A 17,506-nucleotide genomic window follows, 5' to 3' on the forward strand; every position below is an offset into this window, starting at 1 on the left:
TCACCCCACTGCTGCCACATCATCACCCCACTGCTGCCTCATCATCACCCTACTGCTGCCTCATCATCACTCCACTGCTGCCACATCATCACCCCACTGCTGCAACATTATCACCCCACTGCTGCCACATCATCACCCCACTGCTGCCACATCATCACCCCACTGCTGCGAAATCATCACCCCACTGCTGCAACATCATCACCCCACTGCTGCCACATCATCACCCCACTGCTGCCACATCATCACCCCACTGCTGCAACATTATCACCCCACTGCTGCCACATTATCACCCCACTGCTGCCACATCATCACCCCACTGCTGCCACATCATCACCCCACTGCTGCCACATCACCCCACTGCTGCCACATCATCACCCCACTGCTGCCACATCACCCCACTGCTGCAACATCACCCCATTGCTGCAACATCATCACCCCACTGCTGCAACATCATCACCCCACTGCTGCCACATCATCACCCCACTGCTGCAACATCACACCACTGCTGCCACATCATCACCCCACTGCTGCAACATCACCCCACTGCTGCCTCATCATCACCCCACTGCTGCAACATCATCACCCCACTGCTGCCTCATCATTACCCCACTGCTGCAACATCATGACCCCACTTTTGCAACATCACCCCACTGCTGCCACATCATCACCCCACTGCTGCCACATCATCACCCCACTGCTGCCTCATCATCACCCTACTGCTGCCTCATCATCACTCCACTGCTGCCACATCATCACCCCACTGCTGCAACATTATCACCCCACTGCTGCCACATCATCACCTCACTGCTGCCACATCATCACCCCACTGCTGCGAAATCATCACCCCACTGCTGCAACATCATCACCCCACTGCTGCCACATCATCACCCCACTGCTGCAACATCACTCAACTGCTGCAACATCATCACCCCACTGCTGCCTCATCATTACCCCACTGCTGCAACATTATCACCCCACTGCTGCAACATCATCACCCCACTGCTGCCTCATCATCACCCTACTGCTGCCTCATCATCACTCCACTGCTGCGACATCATCACCCCATTGCTGCAACATCACCCCATTGCTGCTACATCATCACCCCACTGCTGCCTCATCATCACCCTACTGCTGCCTCATCATCACTCCACTGCTGCAACATCATCACCACACTGCTGCGACATCATCACCCCATTGCTGCAACATCACCCCATTGCTGCAACATCATCACCCCACTGCTGCCACATCATCACCCCACTGCTGCAACATCATCACCCCACTGCTGCCACATCATCACCCCACTGCTGCAACATCACCCCATTGCTGCAACATCATCACCCCACTGCTGCCACATCATCACCGCACTGCTGCAACATCATCACCCCACTGCTGCCACATCATCACCCCACTGCTGCCACATCATCACCCACTGCTGCAACATCATCACCCCACTGCTGCCACATCATCACCCCACTGCTGCCACATTATCACCCCACTGCTGCCACATCATCACCCCACTGCTGCCACATCATCACCCCACTGCTGCAACATTATCACCCCACTGCTGCCACATTATCACCCCACTGCTGCCACATCATCACCCCACTGCTGCCACATCATCACCCCACTGCTGCAACATTATCACCCCACTGCTGCCACATCATCACCCCACTGCTGCCACATCACCCCACTGCTGCCACATCATCACCCCACTGCTGCCACATCACCACACTGCTGCAACATCACCCCATTGCTGCAACATCATCACCCCACTGCTGCAACATCATCACCGCACTGCTGCCACATCATCACCCCACTGCTGCAACATCATCACCCCACTGCTGCCTCATCATTACCCCACTGCTGCAACATCATGACCCCACTTTTGCAACATCACCCCACTGCTGCCACATCATCACCCCACTGCTGCCACATCACCCCACTGCTGCCTCATCATCACCCTACTGCTGCCTCATCATCACTCCACTGCTGCCACATCATCACCCCACTGCTGCAACATTATCACCCCACTGCTGCAACATCATCACCCCACTGCTGCCACATCATCACCCCACTGCTGCAACATCACCCCATTGCTGCAACATCATCACCCCACTGCTGCCACATCATCACCGCACTGCTGCAACATCATCACCCCACTGCTGCCACATCATCACCCCACTGCTGCCACATCATCACCCACTGCTGCAACATCATCACCCCACTGCTGCCACATCATCACCCCACTGCTGCCACATTATCACCCCACTGCTGCCACATCATCACTCCACTGCTGCCACATCATCACCCCACTGCTGCAACATTATCACCCCACTGCTGCCACATTATCACCCCACTGCTGCCACATCATCACCCCACTGCTGCCACATCATCACCCCACTGCTGCAACATTATCACCCCACTGCTGCCACATCATCACCCCACTGCTGCCACATCATCACCCCACTGCTGCCACATCACCACACTGCTGCAACATCACCCCATTGCTGCAACATCATCACCCCACTGCTGCAACATCATCACCCCACTGCTGCCACATCATCACCCCACTGCTGCCACATCATCACCCCACTGCTGCGAAATCATCACCCCACTGCTGCAACATCATCACCCCACTGCTGCCACATCATCACCCCACTGCTGCCACATCATCACCCACTGCTGCAACATCATCACCCCACTGCTGCCACATCATCACCCCACTGCTGCCACATTATCACCCCACTGCTGCCACATCATCACCCCACTGCTGCCACATCATCACCCCACTGCTGCCACATCATCACCCCACTGCTGCAACATTATCACCCCACTGCTGCCACATTATCACCCCACTGCTGCCACATCATCACCCCACTGCTGCCACATCATCACCCCACTGCTGCAACATTATCACCCCACTGCTGCCACATCATCACCCACTGCTGCCACATCACCCCACTGCTGCCACATCATCACCCCACTGCTGCCACATCACCCCACTGCTGCAACATCACCCCATTGCTGCAACATCATCACCCCACTGCTGCAACATCATCACCCCACTGCTGCCACATCATCACCCCACTGCTGCAACATCACACCACTGCTGCCACATCATCACCCCACTGCTGCAACATCACCCCACTGCTGCCTCATCATCACCCCACTGCTGCAACATCATCACCCCACTGCTGCCTCATCATTACCCCACTGCTGCAACATCATGACCCCACTTCTGCAACATCACCCCACTGCTGCCACATCATCACCCCACTGCTGCCACATCATCACCCCACTGCTGCCACATTATCACCCCACTGCTGCCACATCATCACCCCACTGCTGCCACATCACCCCACTGCTGCAACATCACCCCATTGCTGCAACATCATCACCCCACTGCTGCAACATCATCACCCCACTGCTGCCACATCATCACCCCACTGCTGCAACATCACCCCACTGCTGCCTCATCATCACCCCACTGCTGCAACATTATCACCCCACTTCTGCAACATCACCCCACTGCTGCCACATTATCACCCCACTGCTGCCACATCATCACCCCACTGCTGCCACATTATCACCCCACTGCTGCCACATCATCACCCCACTGCTGCCACATCATCACCCCACTGCTGCCACATCATCACCCCACTGCTGCCACATCATCACCCCACTGCTGCAACATTATCACCCCACTGCTGCCACATTATCACCCCACTGCTGCCACATCATCACCCCACTGCTGCCACATCATCACCCCACTGCTGCAACATTATCACCCCACTGCTGCCACATCATCACCCCACTGCTGCCACATCACCCCACTGCTGCCACATCATCACCCCACTGCTGCCACATCACCCCACTGCTGCAACATCACCCCATTGCTGCAACATCATCACCCCACTGCTGCCACATCATCACCCCACTGCTGCCACATCATCACCCCACTGCTGCAACATTATCACCCCACTGCTGCCACATCATCACCCCACTGCTGCCACATCACCCCACTGCTGCCACATCATCACCCCACTGCTGCCACATCACCCCACTGCTGCAACATCACCCCATTGCTGCAACATCATCACCCCACTGCTGCAACATCATCACCCCACTGCTGCCACATCATCACCCCACTGCTGCAACATCACACCACTGCTGCCACATCATCACCCCACTGCTGCAACATCACCCCACTGCTGCCTCATCATCACCCCACTGCTGCAACATCATCACCCCACTGCTGCCTCATCATTACCCCACTGCTGCAACATCATGACCCCACTTTTGCAACATCACCCCACTGCTGCCACATCATCACCCCACTGCTGCCACATCATCACCCCACTGCTGCCTCATCATCACCCTACTGCTGCCTCATCATCACTCCACTGCTGCCACATCATCACCCCACTGCTGCAACATTATCACCCCACTGCTGCCACATCATCACCTCACTGCTGCCACATCATCACCCCACTGCTGCGAAATCATCACCCCACTGCTGCAACATCATCACCCCACTGCTGCCACATCATCACCCCACTGCTGCAACATCACTCAACTGCTGCAACATCATCACCCCACTGCTGCCACATCATCACCCCACTGCTGCAACATCACCCCATTGCTGCAACATCATCACCGCACTGCTGCAACATCATCACCCCACTGCTGCCACATCATCACCCCACTGCTGCCACATCATCACCCACTGCTGCAACATCATCACCCCACTGCTGCCACATCATCACCCCACTGCTGCCACATTATCACCCCACTGCTGCCACATCATCACTCCACTGCTGCCACATCATCACCCCACTGCTGCAACATTATCACCCCACTGCTGCCACATTATCACCCCACTGCTGCCACATCATCACCCCACTGCTGCCACATCATCACCCCACTGCTGCAACATTATCACCCCACTGCTGCCACATCATCACCCCACTGCTGCCACATCACCCCACTGCTGCCACATCATCACCCCACTGCTGCCACATCACCACACTGCTGCAACATCACCCCATTGCTGCAACATCATCACCCCACTGCTGCAACATCATCACCCCACTGCTGCCACATCATCACCCCACTGCTGCAACATCATCACCCCACTGCTGCCTCATCATTACCCCACTGCTGCAACATCATGACCCCACTTTTGCAACATCACCCCACTGCTGCCACATCATCACCCCACTGCTGCCACATCATCACCCCACTGCTGCCTCATCATCACCCTACTGCTGCCTCATCATCACTCCATTGCTGCAACATCATCACCCCACTGCTGCAACATCATCACCCCACTGCTGCCACATCATCACCCCACTGCTGCAACATCATCACCCCACTGCTGCCTCATCATTACCCCACTGCTGCAACATCATGACCCCACTTTTGCAACATCACCCCACTGCTGCCACATCATCACCCCACTGCTGCGACATCATCACCCCACTGCTGCCACATCATCACCCCACTGCTGCGAAATCATCACCCCACTGCTGCAACATCATCACCCCACTGCTGCCACATCATCACCCCACTGCTGCCACATTATCACCCCACTGCTGCCACATTATCACCCCACTGCTGCCACATCATCACCCCACTGCTGCCACATCATCACCCCACTGCTGCCACATTATCACCCCACTGCTGCCACATCATTACCCCACTGCTGCCACATCATCACCCCACTGCTGCAACATTATCACCCCACTGCTGCCACATTATCACCCCATTGCTGCCACATCATCACCCCACTGCTGCCACATCATCACCCCACTGCTGCCACATCATCACCCCACTGCTGCAACATTATCACCCCACTGCTGCCACATCACCCCACTGCTGCCACATCATCACCCCACTGCTGCCACATCACCCCACTGCTGCCACATCATCACCCCACTGCTGCGAAATCATCACCCCACTGCTGCAACATCATCACCCCACTGCTGCCACATCATCACCCCACTGCTGCAACATTATCACCCCACTGCTGCCACATTATCACCCCACTGCTGCCACATCATCACCCCACTGCTGCCACATCATCACCCCACTGCTGCAACATTATCACCCCACTGCTGCCACATCATCACCCCACTGCTGCCACATCACCCCACTGCTGCCACATCATCACCCCACTGCTGCCACATCACCCCACTGCTGCAACATCACCCCATTGCTGCAACATCATCACCCCACTGCTGCAACATCATCACCCCACTGCTGCCACATCATCACCCCACTGCTGCAACATCACACCACTGCTGCCACATCATCACCCCACTGCTGCAACATCACCCCACTGCTGCCTCATCATCACCCCACTGCTGCAACATCATCACCCCACTGCTGCCTCATCATTACCCCACTGCTGCAACATCATGACCCCACTTTTGCAACATCACCCCACTGCTGCCACATCATCACCCCACTGCTGCCACATCATCACCCCACTGCTGCCTCATCATCACCCTACTGCTGCCTCATCATCACCCCATTGCTGCAACATCACCCCATTGCTGCAACATCATCACCCCACTGCTGCCACATCATCACCCCACTGCTGCCACATCACACCACTGCTGCCACATCATCACCCCACTGCTGCAACATCACCCCACTGCTGCCTCATCATCACCCCACTGCTGCAACATCATCACCCCACTGCTGCCTCATCATTACCCCACTGCTGCAACATCATGACCCCACTTTTGCAACATCACCCCACTGCTGCCACATCATCACCCCACTGCTGCAACATCATCACCCCACTGCTGCCTCATCATTACCCCACTGCTGCAACATCATGACCCCACTTTTGCAACATCACCCCACTGCTGCCACATCATCACCCCACTGCTGCCACATCATCACCCCACTGCTGCCTCATCATCACCCTACTGCTGCCTCATCATCACTCCACTGCTGCCACATCATCACCCCACTGCTGCAACATTATCACCCCACTGCTGCCACATCATCACCCCACTGCTGCCACATCATCACCCCACTGCTGCAACATTATCACCCCACTGCTGCCACATCATCACCCCACTGCTGCCACATCACCCCACTGCTGCCACATCATCACCCCACTGCTGCCACATCACCCCACTGCTGCCACATCATCACCCCACTGCTGCCACATCACCCCACTGCTGCAACATCACCCCATTGCTGCAACATCATCACCCCACTGCTGCAACATCATCACCCCACTGCTGCCACATCATCACCCCACTGCTGCAACATCACACCACTGCTGCCACATCATCACCCCACTGCTGCAACATCACCCCACTGCTGCCTCATCATCACCCCACTGCTGCAACATCATCACCCCACTGCTGCCTCATCATTACCCCACTGCTGCAACATCATGACCCCACTTTTGCAACATCACCCCACTGCTGCCACATCATCACCCCACTGCTGCCACATCATCACCCCACTGCTGCCTCATCATCACCCTACTGCTGCCTCATCATCACTCCACTGCTGCCACATCATCACCCCACTGCTGCAACATTATCACCCCACTGCTGCCACATCATCACCTCACTGCTGCCACATCATCACCCCACTGCTGCGAAATCATCACCCCACTGCTGCAACATCATCACCCCACTGCTGCCACATCATCACCCCACTGCTGCAACATCACTCAACTGCTGCAACATCATCACCCCACTGCTGCCTCATCATTACCCCACTGCTGCAACATTATCACCCCACTGCTGCAACATCATCACCCCACTGCTGCCTCATCATCACCCTACTGCTGCCTCATCATCACTCCACTGCTGCGACATCATCACCCCATTGCTGCAACATCACCCCATTGCTGCAACATCATCACCCCACTGCTGCCTCATCATCACCCTACTGCTGCCTCATCATCACTCCACTGCTGCAACATCATCACCACACTGCTGCGACATCATCACCCCATTGCTGCAACATCACCCCATTGCTGCAACATCATCACCCCACTGCTGCCACATCATCACCCCACTGCTGCAACATCATCACCCCACTGCTGCCACATCATCACCCCACTGCTGCAACATCACCCCATTGCTGCAACATCATCACCCCACTGCTGCCACATCATCACCGCACTGCTGCAACATCATCACCCCACTGCTGCCACATCATCACCCCACTGCTGCCACATCATCACCCACTGCTGCAACATCATCACCCCACTGCTGCCACATCATCACCCCACTGCTGCCACATTATCACCCCACTGCTGCCACATCATCACCCCACTGCTGCCACATCATCACCCCACTGCTGCAACATTATCACCCCACTGCTGCCACATTATCACCCCACTGCTGCCACATCATCACCCCACTGCTGCCACATCATCACCCCACTGCTGCAACATTATCACCCCACTGCTGCCACATCATCACCCCACTGCTGCCACATCACCCCACTGCTGCCACATCATCACCCCACTGCTGCCACATCACCACACTGCTGCAACATCACCCCATTGCTGCAACATCATCACCCCACTGCTGCAACATCATCACCGCACTGCTGCCACATCATCACCCCACTGCTGCAACATCATCACCCCACTGCTGCCTCATCATTACCCCACTGCTGCAACATCATGACCCCACTTTTGCAACATCACCCCACTGCTGCCACATCATCACCCCACTGCTGCCACATCATCACCCCACTGCTGCCTCATCATCACCCTACTGCTGCCTCATCATCACTCCACTGCTGCCACATCATCACCCCACTGCTGCAACATTATCACCCCACTGCTGCAACATCATCACCCCACTGCTGCCACATCATCACCCCACTGCTGCAACATCACCCCATTGCTGCAACATTATCACCCCACTGCTGCAACATCATCACCCCACTGCTGCCTCATCATCACCCTACTGCTGCCTCATCATTACTCCACTGCTGCAACATCATCACCCCACTGCTGCGACATCATCACCCCATTGCTGCAACATCACCCCATTGCTGCAACATCATCACCCCACTGCTGCCACATCATCACCCCACTGCTGCAACATCATCACCCCACTGCTGCCACATCATCACCCCACTGCTGCAACATCACCCCATTGCTGCAACATCATCACCCCACTGCTGCCACATCATCACCCCACTGCTGCAACATCATCACCCCACTGCTGCCACATCATCACCCCACTGCTGCCACATCATCACCCCACTGCTGCCACATTATCACCCCACTGCTGCCACATCATCACCCCACTGCTGCCACATCATCACCCCACTGCTGCAACATCATCACCCCACTGCTGCCACATCATCACCCCACTGCTGCCACATCATCACCCCACTGCTGCAACATCATCACCCCACTGCTGCCACATCATCACCCTACTGCTGCCTCATCATTACTCCACTGCTGCAACATCATCACCCCACTGCTGCGACATCATCACCCCATTGCTGCAACATCACCCCATTGCTGCAACATCATCACCCCACTGCTGCCACATCATCACCCCACTGCTGCAACATCATCACCCCACTGCTGCCACATCATCACCCCACTGCTGCAACATCACCCCATTGCTGCAACATCATCACCCCACTGCTGCCACATCATCACCCCACTGCTGCAACATCATCACCCCACTGCTGCCACATCATCACCCCACTGCTGCCACATCATCACCCCACTGCTGCCACATTATCACCCCACTGCTGCCACATCATCACCCCACTGCTGCCACATCATCACCCCACTGCTGCAACATCATCACCCCACTGCTGCCACATCATCACCCCACTGCTGCCACATCATCACCCACTGCTGCAACATCATCACCCCACTGCTGCCACATCATCACCCCACTGCTGCCACATTATCACCCCACTGCTGCCACATCATCACCCCACTGCTGCCACATCATCACCCCACTGCTGCCACATCATCACCCCACTGCTGCAACATTATCACCCCACTGCTGCCACATTATCACCCCACTGCTGCCACATCATCACCCCACTGCTGCCACATCATCACCCCACTGCTGCAACATTATCACCCCACTGCTGCCACATCATCACCCACTGCTGCCACATCACCCCACTGCTGCCACATCATCACCCCACTGCTGCCACATCACCCCACTGCTGCAACATCACCCCATTGCTGCAACATCATCACCCCACTGCTGCAACATCATCACCCCACTGCTGCCACATCATCACCCCACTGCTGCAACATCACACCACTGCTGCCACATCATCACCCCACTGCTGCAACATCACCCCACTGCTGCCTCATCATCACCCCACTGCTGCAACATCATCACCCCACTGCTGCCTCATCATTACCCCACTGCTGCAACATCATGACCCCACTTCTGCAACATCACCCCACTGCTGCCACATCATCACCCCACTGCTGCCACATCATCACCCCACTGCTGCCACATTATCACCCCACTGCTGCCACATCATCACCCCACTGCTGCCACATCACCCCACTGCTGCAACATCACCCCATTGCTGCAACATCATCACCCCACTGCTGCAACATCATCACCCCACTGCTGCCACATCATCACCCCACTGCTGCAACATCACCCCACTGCTGCCTCATCATCACCCCACTGCTGCAACATTATCACCCCACTTCTGCAACATCACCCCACTGCTGCCACATTATCACCCCACTGCTGCCACATCATCACCCCACTGCTGCCACATTATCACCCCACTGCTGCCACATCATCACCCCACTGCTGCCACATCATCACCCCACTGCTGCCACATCATCACCCCACTGCTGCAACATTATCACCCCACTGCTGCCACATTATCACCCCACTGCTGCCACATCATCACCCCACTGCTGCCACATCATCACCCCACTGCTGCAACATTATCACCCCACTGCTGCCACATCATCACCCCACTGCTGCCACATCACCCCACTGCTGCCACATCATCACCCCACTGCTGCCACATCACCCCATTGCTGCAACATCATCACCCCACTGCTGCCACATCATCACCCCACTGCTGCCACATCATCACCCCACTGCTGCCACATTATCACCCCACTGCTGCCACATCATCACCCCACTGCTGCCACATCACCCCACTGCTGCCACATCATCACCCCACTGCTGCCACATCACCCCACTGCTGCAACATCACCCCATTGCTGCAACATCATCACCCCACTGCTGCAACATCATCACCCCACTGCTGCCACATCATCACCCCACTGCTGCAACATCACACCACTGCTGCCACATCATCACCCCACTGCTGCAACATCACCCCACTGCTGCCTCATCATCACCCCACTGCTGCAACATCATCACCCCACTGCTGCCTCATCATTACCCCACTGCTGCAACATCATGACCCCACTTTTGCAACATCACCCCACTGCTGCCACATCATCACCCCACTGCTGCCACATCATCACCCCACTGCTGCCTCATCATCACCCTACTGCTGCCTCATCATCACTCCACTGCTGCCACATCATCACCCCACTGCTGCAACATTATCACCCCACTGCTGCCACATCATCACCTCACTGCTGCCACATCATCACCCCACTGCTGCGAAATCATCACCCCACTGCTGCAACATCATCACCCCACTGCTGCCATATCATCACCCCACTGCTGCAACATCACTCAACTGCTGCAACATCATCACCCCACTGCTGCCTCATCATTACCCCACTGCTGCAACATTATCACCCCACTGCTGCAACATCATCACCCCACTGCTGCCTCATCATCACCCTACTGCTGCCTCATCATCACTCCACTGCTGCAACATCATCACCACACTGCTGCGACATCATCACCCCATTGCTGCAACATCACCCCATTGCTGCAACATCATCACCCCACTGCTGCCACATCATCACCCCACTGCTGCAACATCATCACCCCACTGCTGCCACATCATCACCCCACTGCTGCAACATCACCCCATTGCTGCAACATCATCACCCCACTGCTGCCACATCATCACCGCACTGCTGCAACATCATCACCCCACTGCTGCCACATCATCACCCCACTGCTGCCACATCATCACCCACTGCTGCAACATCATCACCCCACTGCTGCCACATCATCACCCCACTGCTGCCACATTATCACCCCACTGCTGCCACATCATCACTCCACTGCTGCCACATCATCACCCCACTGCTGCAACATTATCACCCCACTGCTGCCACATTATCACCCCACTGCTGCCACATCATCACCCCACTGCTGCCACATCATCACCCCACTGCTGCAACATTATCACCCCACTGCTGCCACATCATCACCCCACTGCTGCCACATCACCCCACTGCTGCCACATCATCACCCCACTGCTGCCACATCACCACACTGCTGCAACATCACCCCATTGCTGCAACATCATCACCCCACTGCTGCAACATCATCACCCCACTGCTGCCACATCATCACCCCACTGCTGCAACATCATCACCCCACTGCTGCCTCATCATTACCCCACTGCTGCAACATCATGACCCCACTTTTGCAACATCACCCCACTGCTGCCACATCATCACCCCACTGCTGCCACATCATCACCCCACTGCTGCCTCATCATCACCCTACTGCTGCCTCATCATCACTCCATTGCTGCAACATCATCACCCCACTGCTGCAACATCATCACCCCACTGCTGCCACATCATCACCCCACTGCTGCAACATCATCACCCCACTGCTGCCTCATCATTACCCCACTGCTGCAACATCATGACCCCACTTTTGCAACATCACCCCACTGCTGCCACATCATCACCCCACTGCTGCCACATCATCACCCCACTGCTGCCTCATCATCACCCTACTGCTGCCTCATCATCACTCCACTGCTGCCACATCATCACCCCACTGCTGCAACATTATCACCCCACTGCTGCCACATCATCACCCCACTGCTGCCACATCATCACCCCACTGCTGCGAAATCATCACCCCACTGCTGCAACATCATCACCCCACTGCTGCCACATCATCACCCCACTGCTGCAACATCACTCAACTGCTGCAACATCATCACCCCACTGCTGCCTCATCATTACCCCACTGCTGCAACATTATCACCCCACTGCTGCAACATCATCACCCCACTGCTGCCTCATCATCACCCTACTGCTGCCTCATCATTACTCCACTGCTGCAACATCATCACCCCACTGCTGCGACATCATCACCCCATTGCTGCAACATCACCCCATTGCTGCAACATCATCACCCCACTGCTGCCACATCATCACCCCACTGCTGCAACATCATCACCCCACTGCTGCCACATCATCACCCCACTGCTGCAACATCACCCCATTGCTGCAACATCATCACCCCACTGCTGCCACATCATCACCCCACTGCTGCAACATCATCACCCCACTGCTGCCACATCATCACCCCACTGCTGCCACATCATCACCCACTGCTGCAACATCATCACCCCACTGCTGCCACATCATCACCCCACTGCTGCCACATTATCACCCCATTGCTGCCACATCATCACCCCACTGCTGCCACATCATCACCCCACTGCTGCCACATCATCACCCCACTGCTGCAACATTATCACCCCACTGCTGCCACATTATCACCCCACTGCTGCCACATCATTACCCCACTGCTGCCACATCATCACCCCACTGCTGCAACATTATCACCCCACTGCTGCCACATCATCACCCACTGCTGCCACATCACCCCACTGCTGCCACATCATCACCCCACTGCTGCCACATCACCCCACTGCTGCAACATCACCCCATTGCTGCAACATCATCACCCCACTGCTGCAACATCATCACCCCACTGCTGCCACATCATCACCCCACTGCTGCAACATCACACCACTGCTGCCACATCATCACCCCACTGCTGCAACATCACCCCACTGCTGCCTCATCATCACCCCACTGCTGCAACATCATCACCCCACTGCTGCCTCATCATTACCCCACTGCTGCAACATCATGACCCCACTTCTGCAACATCACCCCACTGCTGCCACATCATCACCCCACTGCTGCCACATCATCACCCCACTGCTGCCACATCATCACCCCACTGCTGCCACATCATCACCCCACTGCTGCCACATCACCGCACTGCTGCAACATTATCACCCCACTGCTGCGACATCATCACCCCACTGCTGCCACATCATCACCCCACTGCTGCGAAATCATCACCCCACTGCTGCAACATCATTACCCCACTGCTGCCACATCATCACCCCACTGCTGCAACATTATCACCCCACTGCTGCCACATTATCACCCCATTGCTGCCACATCATCACCCCACTGCTGCCACATCATCACCCCACTGCTGCCACATCATCACCCCACTGCTGCAACATTATCACCCCACTGCTGCCACATCACCCCACTGCTGCCACATCATCACCCCACTGCTGCCACATCACCCCACTGCTGCAACATCACCCCATTGCTGCAACATCATCACCCCACTGCTGCAACATCATCACCCCACTGCTGCCACATCATCACCCCACTGCTGCAACATCACCCCACTGCTGCCTCATCATCACCCCACTGCTGCAACATCATCACCCCACTGCTGCCTCATCATTACCCCACTGCTGCAACATCATGACCCCACTTTTGCAACATCACCCCACTGCTGCCACATCATCACCCCACTGCTGCCACATCATCACCCCACTGCTGCCTCATCATCACCCTACTGCTGCCTCATCATCACTCCACTGCTGCCACATCATCACCCCACTGCTGCAACATTATCACCCCACTGCTGCCACATCATCACCCCACTGCTGCCACATCATCACCCCACTGCTGCGAAATCATCACCCCACTGCTGCAACATCATCACCCCACTGCTGCCACATCATCACCCCACTGCTGCAACATTATCACCCCACTGCTGCCACATTATCACCCCACTGCTGCCACATCATCACCCCACTGCTGCCACATCATCACCCCACTGCTGCAACATTATCACCCCACTGCTGCCACATCATCACCCCACTGCTGCCACATCACCCCACTGCTGCCACATCATCACCCCACTGCTGCCACATCACCCCACTGCTGCAACATCACCCCATTGCTGCAACATCATCACCCCACTGCTGCAACATCATCACCCCACTGCTGCCACATCATCACCCCACTGCTGCAACATCACACCACTGCTGCCACATCATCACCCCACTGCTGCAACATCACCCCACTGCTGCCTCATCATCACCCCACTGCTGCAACATCATCACCCCACTGCTGCCTCATCATTACCCCACTGCTGCAACATCATGACCCCACTTTTGCAACATCACCCCACTGCTGCCACATCATCACCCCACTGCTGCCACATCATCACCCCACTGCTGCCTCATCATCACCCTACTGCTGCCTCATCATCACTCCACTGCTGCCACATCATCACCCCACTGCTGCAACATTATCACCCCACTGCTGCCACATCATCACCCCACTGCTGCCACATCATCACCCCACTGCTGCGAAATCATCACCCCACTGCTGCAACATCATCACCCCACTGCTGCCACATCATCACCCCACTGCTGCAACATCACTCAACTGCTGCAACATCATCACCCCACTGCTGCCTCATCATTACCCCACTGCTGCAACATTATCACCCCACTGCTGCAACATCATCACCCCACTGCTGCCTCATCATCACCCTACTGCTGCCTCATCATCACTCCACTGCTGCAACATCATCACCCCACTGCTGCGACATCATCACCCCATTGCTGCAACATCACCCCATTGCTGCAACATCATCACCCCACTGCTGCCACATCATCACCCCACTGCTGCCACATCACACCACTGCTGCCACATCATCACCCCACTGCTGCAACATCACCCCACTGCTGCCTCATCATCACCCCACTGCTGCAACATCATCACCCCACTGCTGCCTCATCATTACCCCACTGCTGCAACATCATGACCCCACTTTTGCAACATCACCCCACTGCTGCCACATCATCACCCCACTGCTGCAACATCATCACCCCACTGCTGCCTCATCATTACCCCACTGCTGCAACATCATGACCCCACTTTTGCAACATCACCCCACTGCTGCCACATCATCACCCCACTGCTGCCACATCATCACCCCACTGCTGCCTCATCATCACCCTACTGCTGCCTCATCATCACTCCACTGCTGCCACATCATCACCCCACTGCTGCAACATTATCACCCCACTGCTGCCACATCATCACCCCACTGCTGCCACATCATCACCCCACTGCTGCGAAATCATCACCCCACTGCTGCAACATCATCACCCCACTGCTGCCACATCATCACCCCACTGCTGCAACATCACTCAACTGCTGCAACATCATCACCCCACTGCTGCCTCATCATTACCCCACTGCTGCAACATTATCACCCCACTGCTGCAACATCATCACCCCACTGCTGCCTCATCATCACCCTACTGCTGCCTCATCATCACTCCACTGCTGCAACATCATCACCCCACTGCTGCGACATCATCACCCCATTGCTGCAACATCACCCCATTGCTGCAACATCATCACCCCACTGCTGCCACATCATCACCCCACTGCTGCCACATCACACCACTGCTGCCACATCATCACCCCACTGCTGCAACATCACCCCACTGCTGCCTCATCATCACCCCACTGCTGCAACATCATCACCCCACTGCTGCCTCATCATTACCCCACTGCTGCAACATCATGACCCCACTTTTGCAACATCACCCCACTGCTGCCACATCATCACCCCACTGCTGCAACATCATCACCCCACTGCTGCCTCATCATTACCCCACTGCTGCAACATCATGACCCCACTTTTGCAACATCACCCCACTGCTGCCACATCATCACCCCACTGCTGCCTCATCATCACCCTACTGCTGCCTCATCATCACTCCACTGCTGCCACATCATCACCCCACTGCTGCAACATTATCACCCCACTGCTGCCACATCATCACCCCACTGCTGCCACATCATCACCCCACTGCTGCGAAATCATCACCCCACTGCTGCAACATCATCACCCCACTGCTGCCACATCATCACCCCACTGCTGCAACATCACTCAACTCCTGCAACATCATCACCCCACTGCTGCCTCATCATTACCCCACTGCTGCAACATTATCACCCCACTGCTGCAACATCATCACCCCACTGCTGCCTCATCATCACCCTACTGCTGCCTCATCATCACTCCACTGCTGCAACATCATCACCCCACTGCTGCGACATCATCACCCCATTGCTGCAACATCACCCCATTGCTGCAACATCATCACCCCACTGCTGCCACATCATCACCCCACTGCTGCAACATCATCACCCCACTGCTGCCACATCATCACCCCACTGCTGCCACATCAT

Source organism: Trichomycterus rosablanca, chromosome 1, assembly GCF_030014385.1.
Source record: "Trichomycterus rosablanca isolate fTriRos1 chromosome 1, fTriRos1.hap1, whole genome shotgun sequence".
Lineage (NCBI taxonomy): Eukaryota > Metazoa > Chordata > Actinopteri > Siluriformes > Trichomycteridae > Trichomycterus > Trichomycterus rosablanca.